Source organism: Triticum aestivum, chromosome 7D (assembly GCF_018294505.1).
Source record: "Triticum aestivum cultivar Chinese Spring chromosome 7D, IWGSC CS RefSeq v2.1, whole genome shotgun sequence".
In the NCBI taxonomy this organism is placed as follows: Eukaryota; Viridiplantae; Streptophyta; class Magnoliopsida; order Poales; family Poaceae; genus Triticum; species Triticum aestivum.
Genome location: NC_057814.1, coordinates 622311408 through 622325111, shown reverse-complemented (window position 1 = coordinate 622325111; position 13704 = coordinate 622311408).

The following is a 13704-nucleotide window of genomic DNA, read 5'->3' as shown; positions in this document are numbered from 1 at the left end:
GGGGGAGGTTTGTGAGAGCCTGGCTTTTGCCTTCTCTCTTTTTCCGTATTTCTTTGCCTTTGGTTTTGAAGTTGGAGTTCTTGAAGCAACTCACTTGGACTTAAACACTTGGGCATGTCCTTGCTTTTCACCCAAGTGACCCATCCCTCTCAAAATCATCATTTCCTCTCTGATAAATCCCAAATTGGCCTTAGGAATATTTTTCATAAATGAAAAATATTATGTTTCTTCTCTGAAAATCATTTCAGCCACATATGCTCCAAAGCAACCCTCATTTTTCTTGACCACAAGAATATGAGAAAATTCCCAAATATTCTTTGAACCTTGGCACACCTCCCTGAGCAAAAATATTTCATAAGTTTTTGGAATATTTTTTCTACAGAAAATCATTTCTGTTCTAGCCTTAAAATGAAGTTTCTACAGCAAGTATATTTTTCCTTGATCCAATGAGGCTGATTTTTCTTGAGCTTCATTACCCTCCTAAGAAAACCTTAACCCCAGGAGATTAGCCCTAAACTCCTTCTAGAACCCCTCCAAACACAGTGCACAAGTTTCTGTCTAGAAACTTGCTGATGATCTCTTGTTCAATCTGGTCGGCCTGGCAGTGTGCCATCTCTTCCCCTAAACTAAACACTGCACGGACAACACAAGGGACATGGTTTTGCATCACCCGTCTCTGGGGTGTGGTACCCTCACGGATGGCGCCGCTGCCGGCACCTGGAGGGGGGAAACGACCGCGTTGGGTCTACACGGAGGGGATCTTGCTGTGGGTTTGGCCCGGACGTTGCTCCCAAGTGTTCCTATGGGCTGACCTAACACAACCGGGTGCAGAGGTCCACTGGTCAATGCCCGTCCGTGGAAACTCAAAGGGCTAGATCTCGTGGTCAAATGCTACAGGGTTAGGCGGGACGGGGGCCCTGGGGGGTTGCAATGCCACCGGAGTATCGCACCGGGCCCTCATACATGCCGTACGGTGTGGTGGCATATCGGAAGAGGCGGCACGCATCTCCGGGGTGTGGCCCCCTAACGGACGACGCTGCCGCCAGCACCTGGAGGGGGGAAACGGCCGCGTCGGGTCTACACGGAGGGGATCTAGCTGTCGGTTTGGCCTGGACGTTACTCCCAAGTGTTCGTATGGGCTGACCTAACACAACCAGGTGGAGAGGTCCACTGGTCAAAGCCCGTCCGTGGAAAGTCAAAGGGCTAGATCTCGTGGTAAAATGCTACAGGGTTAGGGGGTGGAGGCCCTGGGGGTTGCAATGCCATCGGAGTGTCGCACTGGGCCCTCATACATGTCGTACGGTGTGGTGGCATGTCTGAAGAGGCAGCACGCATCTCCGGGGCGTGGCCCCCTCACGGACGACGCCGCCGCCGGCACCTGGAGGGGGGAAACGGCTGTGTCGGGTCTACATGGAGGGGGTCTAGCTGTGGGTTTGGCCCTCATACATGCCGTAAGTTGTGGTGGCATGCCTGAAGAGGTGGCAAGCGTCTCCGGGGTGTGCCTCCCTCACGGACAGCGCCGCTACCGGCACCTGGAGGGGGGGAACGGGTAGATCTACGAGTCAATCTTGATAGGGTTAGGCCGCTCGGTGGACGTCGGGGGTATAGGAAGGTGTTGGGGATATTACCACTGGGCGTAAACCGGCCAGGAGAGGCCAGGTTAACTTCATAAGTAGTTCATCTGTATCTGAAGCCCATGAAGACAGACGGTGAAGCTTCATGAAGGCCCAGGGCCCAAAGCCGGTTTAAGGCCTGTAGACACAATCCGGCATTGAGATGTAAACTTGTGTTGTAAGATAGAAGTAGCAGGGACCGAGCCGGACACGATTATCAGCCGGCCTCGGAGTCTGTAAACCGACGGGCGTCAACCCATGTATATAAGGGGACGACCCGGCGGCGGTTCAAGGAGAACAGACAACAACTCGAGACTCAGGCAAAGCGTATTCGCTCCCTGGTCATCGAAACCCCATCAATTCCATCACAACTAGACGTCGGCTTTTACCTTCATCGTAAGGGGCCGAACTAGTATAAAACTCTCTTGCGTCCCTTGTCCGCTTTAACCCTTTAAGCTAACCCGTAGCGATGGCTCCACGACTAAGTCCTTTCTCTAGGACATCTGCCGTGACAAAACCATGACAGTTGGCCCCCACCGTGGGGCTATCGCACGATGGTTTCAAGTTCTTGGAGGGCAGCTTCGAAGGACTCAAGGGTTACGCTGTGGGCCGGATGACCAAGAGTCATCGCGGCAAGCTCTACATCGACGATGCAGGCTGGGGCCCCGAGGCCGGCTCAATCGAGTACGGGTACCGGGTCCCCTTTGGTGGCATACACGTTTTTATTGGCAAGATCGGTGAACCGGGCCCTAAGCCGGACATCTGCACCGACTTCGTCAATACGGCTCAACGTGCGAGATCTGCCTGGGTCAAGCCTGTCATGAAGCGTGCCTTCGTGGGAGTTATCCATGGAGGTGAATCTGAGGATAGATCGGAATCTGGTGGTGAGACCGTCGTTTATTCCGGCGATGAGTCATCGACTGGAGAGACCGAGTCGTTATATCAGTTACAAGATGGCCGAATTGGGGGCTGTTCCGATGGCGACAGTATTCCGGACCCCTTTGATCTGCCAAACCGGGTGGCGATCTTCATGGCCGGCACGCAACCAGCGCTCCACTCTTCGACCGCAGCGGTGATGATTTCTGGATCAGCAGTGGCGGCAGCGGCTGGGGCAGGAGGCCCTGTGCGACCGCCAGCTCAGGTTCTATCTGATTTGTTTGATGTGTTGGCAACGCTGATGGCGGAGGTTAACCCGGCGGATCAGGATGCACACAATGCGGAAATCGCGAAAGTGAAAGATCAGATCACCCAGGCAAAAACCGACTTAGCAGCTGAGGATACCAGGATAGCCGCGGAGCGGGCCGCTTTGGATGCACAAGCTTACCGGATTATGCTGGATCAGAGTGCGTCGAACGAAGTCCTGAAGAGGAGGCACCGATCTCGCCTGCCGCCGGTTTATGACGCTAGAAATCTCTTTAACACCCCAGGAGCAGGGACCAGTAATCCGCCGGTGGTAAACCGGGCAGAGGCACCCGGAGCAGGGCGCCGGTTCAGCCACGTTTGGTGGATCCGCCTCATCAGAACAACATTGTGGTACCGCATGTCCCCACGCCACCGGGTCATTATTCTAACCCAATGGACAACATTGTCGCTGCCGCTTCACGGCTGGCGGCCATCCCGATCGAAGGCGATTCTCCAGCAGTGGTCGAGACGCGTCGGGTTAAGGAGCTTCTTCAGACAGCCTTGGTTCAACAGGAGGCTTATTCATATAGTCGCGATCGGATTCATTCCACTCCCCGTCCAAGCCGGAGTTACAGCAGGCGTATGGATGAACCGGCAGTATCAAGCAATGCGCGGAACCGTGATCCGCCCCGTGGCCATAACCCGGCGGGTGGTGCTGGTGATGCTCAGGAGGTGGTGGACCGGGCTCGGGCACGCAGAGAGGCCGAGTTAGCGGCGCAGCACGAGGCCCGTCAGCTTACTCCGGTTCGTCCAACCACATCGGTGGAACCAGGAGTTACCTCTAGTTCCTTGGGAGTGCCATGTCTTGTCCCAGCGTTGCGCAATGTGCGCCTGCCCAAGGATTTCAAGGGCCCGCGCAAGGTGCCGAATTACACCGCCGATTTATCCCCTGAAACATGGGTTGAAAGCTACGAGATGGCCATGGAGATGCTGGACGTGGATGATGCGGCATGTGCGAAGTACTTCACCATGATGCTAGAAGGAACGGCCCGCACTTGGCTAAAGAGCTTACCGGCTAATTCTATCAGGTCATGGGCCGAGTTGAGAGCCCGGTTTGTTCAGAATTTCAAGGATACATGCAAGCAGCCCATGTCAATTGTGGACTTAGCTGCCTGTGTCCAGGAGGAAGGAGAGTCAACAACCCATTGGGTGCGCCGGGTTTCGGAGATTTTGCATTCATCAGACCGCATCAACGCTGACACCGCAGTTTTAACATTGGAAGGCAATTGCCGGTTTCAACCCTTGAAGTTGAAGTTGGGACGGCTCAAACGTCATTGTAATGACATGGGAACCCTCATGGCTGCACTGGTGAAGTATGCCGACTCTGATAGTACCAAGGATCCCGAGTCTGACGATGATAAGACAGGGAAGGGAAAGAAGAGCGGCAACGCCAAGGGGCAGCACCACAACCCGGCGGGTCATGGAAACGGCGGCAAGCGTAAAGCGGACCACGGTTTAGACTTTGTGGCTAACACTAATACACACGACAAGGGCCAGCGGCGTAAGGGTAAACCGCCCCGGCGCAGTGGAATGCCGAATCCTAATCCGGACCGTTTGTCGTATCTGTTGAACCAGCCCTGTCCAAAGCATGGGACGAAGGAGGAACCGTCTACACACCTCTGGAAAGATTGTTACATCATGCAAGAGTTCAAAAATTCTGATTCTTTCCGGTATGATCATGGATCAGGAGGCGGTTCGGGCTCTGGCTCTCATGGGCCGGGTTATGGCGGAGGAAATTCCGGTTCAGGATTCCATGGCAATCAGGGTGGACATAACAATCAAAGTAATCAAGGTAACCAAGGTGGCTATAATCATCAGGGCAATCAGCAGCAGCAGCAGCAGTCGGGTTACCAGAGCAACCCGAAGCAGTTGAATAGCGGACAGTATCATGTCTTCACCACTAGCTTGGACAAGCGCGATCAGAAGCTTCATAAAAGGGTGGTGAATGCCGTTGAACCGGCGGTGCCCCGTTATTTGCGCTGGTCCGAGCAGCCCATTGTGTGGAGTAGAGAAGATCATCCACCCCGGGTTGACAATCCGGGTCATCTGGCTCTGGTGGTGGCACCTCAGGTGGGAGGTTATAAGTTCACTAAGGTACTCATGGATGGAGGGAGTAGTATCAATATCCTTTATTATGAAACTTTCCGTCGCATGGGGCTAACAGATAAAAATCTTAAACCGTCCAATACGGTGTTCCATGGTGTGGTGCCTGGTAAGTCGGCATATCCTGTTGGTAAGATAGCTCTGGAGGTGGCTTTTGGAGATGAGCATGACTCGAGATCAGAAACCTTGACCTTTGAAGTGGTGAAAATCAGAAGCCCGTATCATGCCCTATTTGGACGGCCAGCTTATGCTAAGTTTATGGCACGGCCTTGTTATGTCTATCTACAGCTCAAGATGCCGGGTCACAAGGGAACTATAACCGTGCATGGAAGCCGCAAGATTGCTCTGGAGTGTGAGGAAGGTGATGCGGCTTATGCTGAGTCGGTTTGTGCAACAGAGGAGTTGAAGTTTTACAAGGACAATGTTGATCCGGCAGATATGACTTCGTTGAAGAAACCAACTACGGAGCATGATCCGGCCCTGAAGTTTAAATCGGCTGATGAGACTAAACTTGTTGACTTCGTGCCTGGCGATTCGTCCAAGCAGTTTAGCATCAGCGCTAACTTGGATCCGAAATAGGAAAGCGCGCTCATCGAGTTCATCCGTGAGAATCGGGACATCTTTGCATGGAAGCCTTCTGACATGCCTGGTGTACCGAGAGAACTCGCTGAGCACACTCTCAATGTTGATCCTAAGTATAAACCGGTCAAGCAGTTTCTCCGCCGGTTCAATGAAGAAAGACGCAAAGCTATTGGAGAAGAAGTAGCCAGGCTCTTGGCGGCTGGATTTATCGTTGAAGTATTCCATCCTGAGTGGTTGGCTAATCCGGTGCTGGTCCTCAAGAAGAATGGCACTTGGCGTATGTGTGTGGACTACACAGATCTCAACAAAGCTTGTCCAGCAGATCCTTTTGCCCTCCCCCGTATTGATCAAATTATTGATGCTACGGCGGGTTGTGAGCGTTTAAGTTTTTTGGATGCATATTCTGGTTATCATCAGATCAAAATGGCAGTTAAGGACCAGGAGAAGACAGCCTTCATAACTCCCTTTGGAGCCTTCTGCTATGTGTCCATGCCCTTTGGGCTCAAGAGTGCACAGGCAACTTATCAACGGTGTGTGCAGAATTGTCTTCATAAACAGATCGGCCGCAATGTTCATGCCTATGTGGATGATATTGTGGTAAAATCAAGGAAGAAGGAGACATTGATTGATGACTTGAAGGAAACCTTTGATAACCTGCGGGTTTATAAAATGATGCTTAATCCGGCCAAATGTGTCTTTGGTGTACCTGCAGGGAAGCTCCTGGGCTTTTTGGTGTCTAACAGGGGCATTGAAGCTAATCCGGAAAAGATCAAAGCCATCACCTCCTTGGCTAAACCAAAGTGTATCAATGATGTTCAACGCCTGGCAGGCCGGATTGCCGCGTTGAGCCGTTTTGTCAGTCGCCTCGGCGAGAAGGCCATCCCTTTGTATCAGATGCTGAAGAAAACGGATAACTTCGTCTGGAGTGACGCCGCTAATGAAGCATTTGAGGACTTAAAGCGGCAGCTAGCTAATCCGCCGGTTCTCGCTGCTCCGGTTGACAAAGAGCCATTGTTGCTATATGTGGCAGCTAACGCTCGGGCTGTTAGTGTGGCTATTGTGGTGGAGCGCAAGGAGGCAGGAAAGGAATATCCGGTTCAGCGGCCGGTTTACTATATTAGTGAGGTACTCATTGAATCCAAGCAGAGGTACCCGCATTGGCAAAAATTGGTGTATGGGGTTTTCATGGCAAGCCGGAAGCTTAAGCAGTATTTCCAAGGTCATCCCATCACGGTGGTCAGCTCTGCTCCTTTGGGGGATATAATCCAGAATAGGGAGGCAACTGGTCGGATTGCTAAGTGGGCTATCGAGCTCGGGCCTCACGGGTTGAAATACATACCCCGAACGGCGATCAAATCTCAGGCACTTGTGGATTTCATCAATGATTGGACAGAATTACAAGCGCCAGAAGAGAAGCCGGATCACACTTATTGGACTATTCATTTTGATGGGTCCAGGCAATTGGAGGGCTCGGGGGCTGGAGTCGTGTTAACTTCCCCACGAGGTGATAAGTTTTGTTATGTTCTCCGTTTAATGTTCCCTTGCACTAATAATGCAGCTGAATATGAGGCCTTACTCCATGGTCTTCGGATGGCTAAGGAGATGAATCTCAGCCGAGTTAAGTGCTTCGGTGACTCGGATCTGGTGGCTCAACAAGTGTCCGGCACTTGGGATTCCAAGGACCCACTAATGGCAGCATATCGTCGTGAGGTGGATATTGTTGCAGGTCACTTCAAAGGTTATCAGGTGGATCATGTGGACCGGCGGAAGAATGAAGCGGCAGACGCTTTAAGCCGCCTGGGTTCCCAACGTAAACCGGTTCCACCTAATGTCTTCCTGGATGTTTTGCATAATCCGTCCGTCAAGCTCCCTGGTGAAGAGGATTTGGCTGTTCCTGATCCGGAGGCTCAGTTGGTGGCAGCTCTACATGTTATCCCGGATTGGACGGTTCCGTATCTGGCGTATATAAACCGGGGCGAGTTACCAGAGGATGAAACTTTGGCCAGACAGATAACCCGGCGGTCCAAGTCCATGACTATTATCAATGGAGAGTTACATCATTGCAGTGTGACAGGGGCGTTTCAACGCTGTGTATCTCCTGAGGAAGGCCGTGAAATTTTGCGTGAGATCCACGAAGGAGATTGTGGACACCACGCCGGTTCAAAATCTTTGGTGGCCAAGGCGTTTCGTCACGGTTTCTATTGGTTGACAGCTCATGCTGATGCCGAGGACTTGGTTAAAAGATGTGATGGCTGTCAGAAATTCTCACGGCGTGCTCATGTACCAGCTCAAGAATTGAGGATGATTCCAATCACCTGGCCGTTTGCAACTTGGGGGCTGGATATGGTTGGGCCTTTCAAGAGGTCCAAGGACAAGAAGACCCACCTTTTGGTGGCGGTTGATAAGTTCACGAAGTGGGTGGAGGCAGAGCCAGTTAGTAAGTGTGACGCAGCCACGGCAGTTCAATTCATCAAAAAGGTGATCTTCCGGTTTGGCTTTCCACACAGCATTATAACAGACAATGGTACCAATCTGTCAAAGGGTGCCATGAAGGAGTTCTGTCAACGTGAGCACATCCGGCTTGACGTGTCATCAGTGGCTCACCCCCAGTCCAATGGTCAAGCGGAGAGGGCCAATCAAGAGATCTTGAGAGGCATCAAACCCCGGCTTATGGTTCCTTTGCAACGGACGCCGGGTTGTTGGGTTGAGGAGTTACCTTCAGTGTTATGGAGCATCAATACCACACCCAACAGATCGACAGGCTACACGCCGTTCTTCATGGTTTATGGAGCGGAAGCGGTTCTTCCTAGTGACATCCGTCATGACTCGCCTCGTGTAGCGGCATATGTTGAAGCGGATAACGAGAAGGCACGGCAGGAAGCTCTTGACCTGTTAGATGAGGAGCGTGACATGGCGGCAGCCCGTTCGGTGATTTATCAGCAAGATCTGCGTCGTTATCATAGCCGCCGGGTTAGAACCAGAACCTTTCAAGAAGGAGATTTGGTGCTTCGACTCATCCAGGATCAGACGGATATGCACAAGCTATCCCCCCTTGGTAAGGACCTTTTGTGGTCAGCAAGGATCTGCACAATGGGTCATACTACCTAATCGATGTTCGAGAGCGCAAAGACTCACGTAAATCGGAGGAGGAGACCAACCGGCCGTGGAATATTGCTCATCTTTGGCCCTACTATACTTGAGCTACAGGCTCTGCTTATGTACATATTATGACATTGTATATATTATGATCAATATAATAAACCGGAACCTCAGCTAAAGCGGGGTATCTGTTGTTTTCTTACATCACGTGTGGTTACATGGAGCTTACAAAGCGGCGTCCGGTTTACCCCTTGATTTAGCTTCTTAAAGCTTGATATTAGATCACTTGGGGGCTTGGTCGTATCCGAACCATAGCTACGCCTCTTGATCGGCGCAATGCCACAGCATCACTTGGGGGCTTGGTCGTATCCGAACCATAGCTACGCCTCTTGATCGGCGCAATGCCACATCATCACTTGGGGCCTTGGTCGTATCCGAACCATAGCCACGCCTCTTGATCGGTGCAATGCCACAGCATCACTTGGGGGCTTGGTCGTATCCGAACCATAGCTACGCCTCTTGATCGGCGCAATGCCACAGCATCACTTGGGGGCTTGGTTGAACCCGAACCATAGCACGCCTCTTGATCGGCGTAATGCCACAGCATCACTTGGGGGCTTGGTCGAACCCGAACCATAGCAACACCTCTTGATCGGCGTAATGCCAAAGCATCACTTGGGGGCTTGGTCGAACCCGAACCATAGCAACACCTCTTGATCAAATTTGGGGCCTGGCGGCCCGTGAAAAGCCTCGACTACAACGTTTTTATTTGCCTTTTGCTAAGTTTCTTTTTCTTTTGCTAAGATTTGTGATGTTTTCAAATCAGTGTTTATCAACCCGGTTAGGCTGTCAACTACAAGTTGTCAGTACATGACCAAGTTATAATCCGGAGACTATCAGCCCGGTCTGGTTTTGACTCATAGTCACCAGTATGGAATAAACCGGTGTTTATCACAACCCGGAACGGTTTTTGTTGTAAACCGGCATTATATAACAGGAGGTACTTTTACTCCGGATTAAGGTTATTACCCTCATTACAAGGTTGGTCAGCCAACACTATGCCTAAAGGTCGCAGGTATCATATATTTCCATATTTGGTTATCTTTTACAACCTTGGTTATAAACCTTGGTCATATATATAGTTGGGTATCATGACCCGCCCGGTGGTAAACCGCCAGGGCGCTTTAAGCTTTTTATCTGCAGGAACAACTGGAATAAATAGCTATGGATTATGAACATCATATCTCAAGCATGGCGGATTAACACGCATCAGTTGCAGATAAATATGCACGAAGGCATAACAGACCAAGTGTTTAACTAGCCTATTACAAGGCGTTTCAGTGCCCAAAGGAATAATTGTTTCTCAATAAACATTGCAGTATGGAAGATTAAACCGGCCCCCGGGTTATGATCGCTGAGCAGCTTGACCTGACGGCTGCGGATCATCTTGCACCGGTTCATCTTCTTCGTCTCTACCCAGCGGCTGGAAGTCAACAGTTGTCCAGTCGATCCCGGTTAAAGCTTGGAAAACAGCTTCGTCGCTTATAAGGGTGGACGGTTCAATGTCAGGGGCATAAGTGTGCTTACGGATTGGAGGGATCAGGTTTTGAGCCTCAGGAGTTGGTGCAGCAACCCGCTTGTTATTGGTATCATAGCTCGCCTGGTAAAATGAAAGATCAGCCTCTTCAGCAAGTTGACAAGCCAGTGGACGTACTTCCCGGTTTATGGCGCGGAGATCTTCAGTGCCAAACTCTGATCCGTCTTCTTTTAAGCTTGGGTAGCCTTTAGCCACGTCCGTCGGATCAAGATCAGGCACCCATGCTTTTGCCCGGGTTAGTGCGGTCAGAGCGCCAGCCCTTGCAGCAGACCGCTTCAGCTCTTCTATCCGGGCAGGCAGCATAGATAGCCTGTCTAAGGTATCCTTGATCAACGTCGGGGGTGGCTTATTGTGAGAAGCGGTGCAGATAATCCGTTGTGCGCCGGTATACAGTTGCTCTATCAGCGTGTAGGCAGCTTTCAACTTCTTCTGCACATCAGAGCCCAGATGGCTAATGCGAGTTCCTGTATCATTACAAACATCAGTAAACCGGCAACGCATGGGAGGATATGTTGAAAGCATAAAGGAAGGATGCTTACCAAACACAGCAGCGGTCATAGCATGCACTTGCCGCTTTACACCAGTCAGCTCGTCAACCACCGGTTTAAGAGCGGCTTCTGCGTTTTCAGCCCTTTTTATCAAAGCGGCTTTTTCAGTCTCCCAATCCGCCCGCTCTTTGTTGAAGCCCTCTTTCAGTTTCTCCATAGCGCCTAGAGCGCGGGTCAACTCTTCCTTCGCTTTGGAGGCTTCAGCTTGCTGGGTTTTGATGTTCTCTTGCAGATCAGCGGTTTGGCGTTCCTTCTTGCTCAGCTCCGCCTGTAAAGGGACAGATGTATCATGAGTTGACATTACATATTTGAAGTACCAAGCCCATAACAAGTTATGCCCTTGATACTTGGGGGCTAATGCATGTTTGCTCTTGATCAGAAATTTCTACAAGTCCCAAGCACAATACAAGTATTAATCTTGGCACTTGGGGGCTAATGTGTATTTGCTCAAAAAGCTGTTGGTATGGGAGTTCTTCTACAGTCCCGGTTCATCTTTATAAAGTTAAACCGGCCCTTGGGGGCTATACCGGTGAAAGAGCAGTATGGCAAATTTTAAAGAAACCGGTTCATCTTAACGAGGTAATCCGGTCCCTGGAGGCTAAATATGCAAAGATAAGTTATGACAAAAGTCCCGGTTTAGATCGGTATCATAAACCGTCACTTGGGGGCTACTAGGAATTGATAAACTACAATTGGACAAAAGAGAAAAATGGTAGTTACCTCATATCGCTCCTTCATCAAGTTTACCAAACTAGCTTCATAATCACGGCTGGTATACAGACGGTTCAAGAAGCCAGAGTGAATGTCTTGAGCATTGAGATGGGCGTAGCTTGATAAATCGGCATTCCATTTGCCTTTGCCGATAGCAGAGAGATCATCCTTGGCAGTATGCTTTGACAAAGCTACAGGATTGCCAGGAGTGGTGTGGCCAGTGCCAGTAATCATAATATCATCATCTTCTTCATCAGCAGCCTTCACCGGAGTTGGCGGTTTATCAGTGTCCTTAACTGGACTGACCGGTTTGTCATCAGTTCGGACAGGGCTGGCTGGCCGGTCTGCATGGCTGGTAGTGTCAACTTGCACTTGTTCAGCAAGGAAGTCATGGTCTTGAGGCGGCGGATCGTGAAGCATGGCGTCAACATCGGTTTCTTCCGCCTCTGGAGTTGTTTCCGGTTCAGCAGCTACATTATCATCAGCCGGTTTGTTTAACCGAGCTTTCTTGCTGGGTCTTGGCTTGGCGCTGAGAAAAGATAGACATAAGGATCAGTACAGTATGTAAAACACATCAAGAGTAAAGACATGTGCATAGCTCACCCAGGAACTGTTTTGAGGGGTGGAAGCTGTGTGGCCGATGACTCGCCAGAGGATGAGTGAGAAGTACCCTGATAATTTGAATCAGACGGGTTAAGAGGCTGGCGAAAACAACCTGCTTTTGGGCATGAAGTATCAATGGGATAAGAGACCTCTGATCGGCGTTTCCGAACCGGACTGTTCGGTAAACCGGCGGAGGTAACTACCTGGCCGCTGTGCCGGGTTGTACGGCGAGCTTCGTGCTGCTGCGTCTTCAAAAGAAAGTTTGGGTCCAAGTAAGCAAGAGGGTGAGAAAATTTTACTTTCCGGTTTGCTTGACGGATTTTTGGTGTTGGCAGAGGATCTGAATCGGAGGAAAGAATGGTTACCTCTACGTCCTCAGCGTGACTACCTTCAGCGTCGTCCTGATAATAATCATTGTCAATGAGATGTACGAAAAATGAACCAAGAGAGTCAAGTTCTACCTCTGGTTCCGGATTACGCACATCGTCATCAGCGGGTAGATCGGAGGATGCGGTGGTCCTTCTTTTGGCAGGTTTCTTAACAACCTTGGTCTTTGGACGAACTGGCTTGACCGGTTTGTCTTGCGGCTTCGCCGGTTTGTCTTGTGATGGTTTCTTGTTCCAGAACGGATCATCACCCTGTCAGAAAATAATCACACTTTCAGAGAATATTTGGACAGAAGCAAATTCAGATACAAAGGATTATATGATTCTTACAGCTGGTGGTTTGTTGAAGGTGCAGAAAGGGAGTAGTCCGGTTTGGGCACAGACGGCCTCCGGTTCGTTCAGTATTTTCTTTACAGCCTCAGTGACTTCTTCGTCTGTAAGCTGAATGTCAATGTGCCGCTGAGCATCCTTCAAACTCCCCGTGTACTCACACATCAAACCGGGGCGCCGGCTTAAGGGCAGAATGCTCCAGCTTATCCAGCAACGAGCAAGATCAACTCCTGTCAAACCGTTCGCCATGAAGGCTCTAAGCTTTGATAGTTGGGGAGCATAGTTGGCCCGTTCTCTTGCTGTCAACCTCTGAGGAAACGGGTGTGTGTTGCTCAGGCGTTCAGGGCGGTAACCCGGCAGGGGGTTTTCGTCAGATGGAGAGGTATCCATGCAGTAAAACCAAGTTTGGTTCCACTCTTTGGGGTGACTGTGGAGTTTGGGATGGGGGAAGGTGACTTCTTTCCTCTTCTGAACCGCCATTCCGCCCAGTTCCGTATTGGGTCCATCTGAGAACTCGGTGCGACGGTTTAAGTGAAAGAAATCCCTAAACAGTTCGACTGTAGGTTCCTCTTGCAGATAAACTTCACAGAATACTTGGAAGTGGCAGATGTTGGTAACAGAGTTGGGACCGATGTCTTGAGGGCGCAGCTGAAAATTGGCTAGCACATCTCGGAAATTTTTTGAACCGGGAGGGCTAAAACCTCGTCCGAGATGATCAGCAAACACGACTACCTCTCCATCCTTGGGTGTAGGAGGATTTTCCGGGCCAGGGACCCTCCAGTGGATGACATCTTTCTTGGCTAAAGCGCCCGTTTTAACAAGGTTGTTTAACTGCTCCTCGGTTACTCGAGAGGGAGCCCAATTGCACTCATAGACTTGTTTAGCCATGACAAGGAAAATCTGAAAAATGATTATTACCGGTTTAAGATTTACAGTGGACAACTATACAG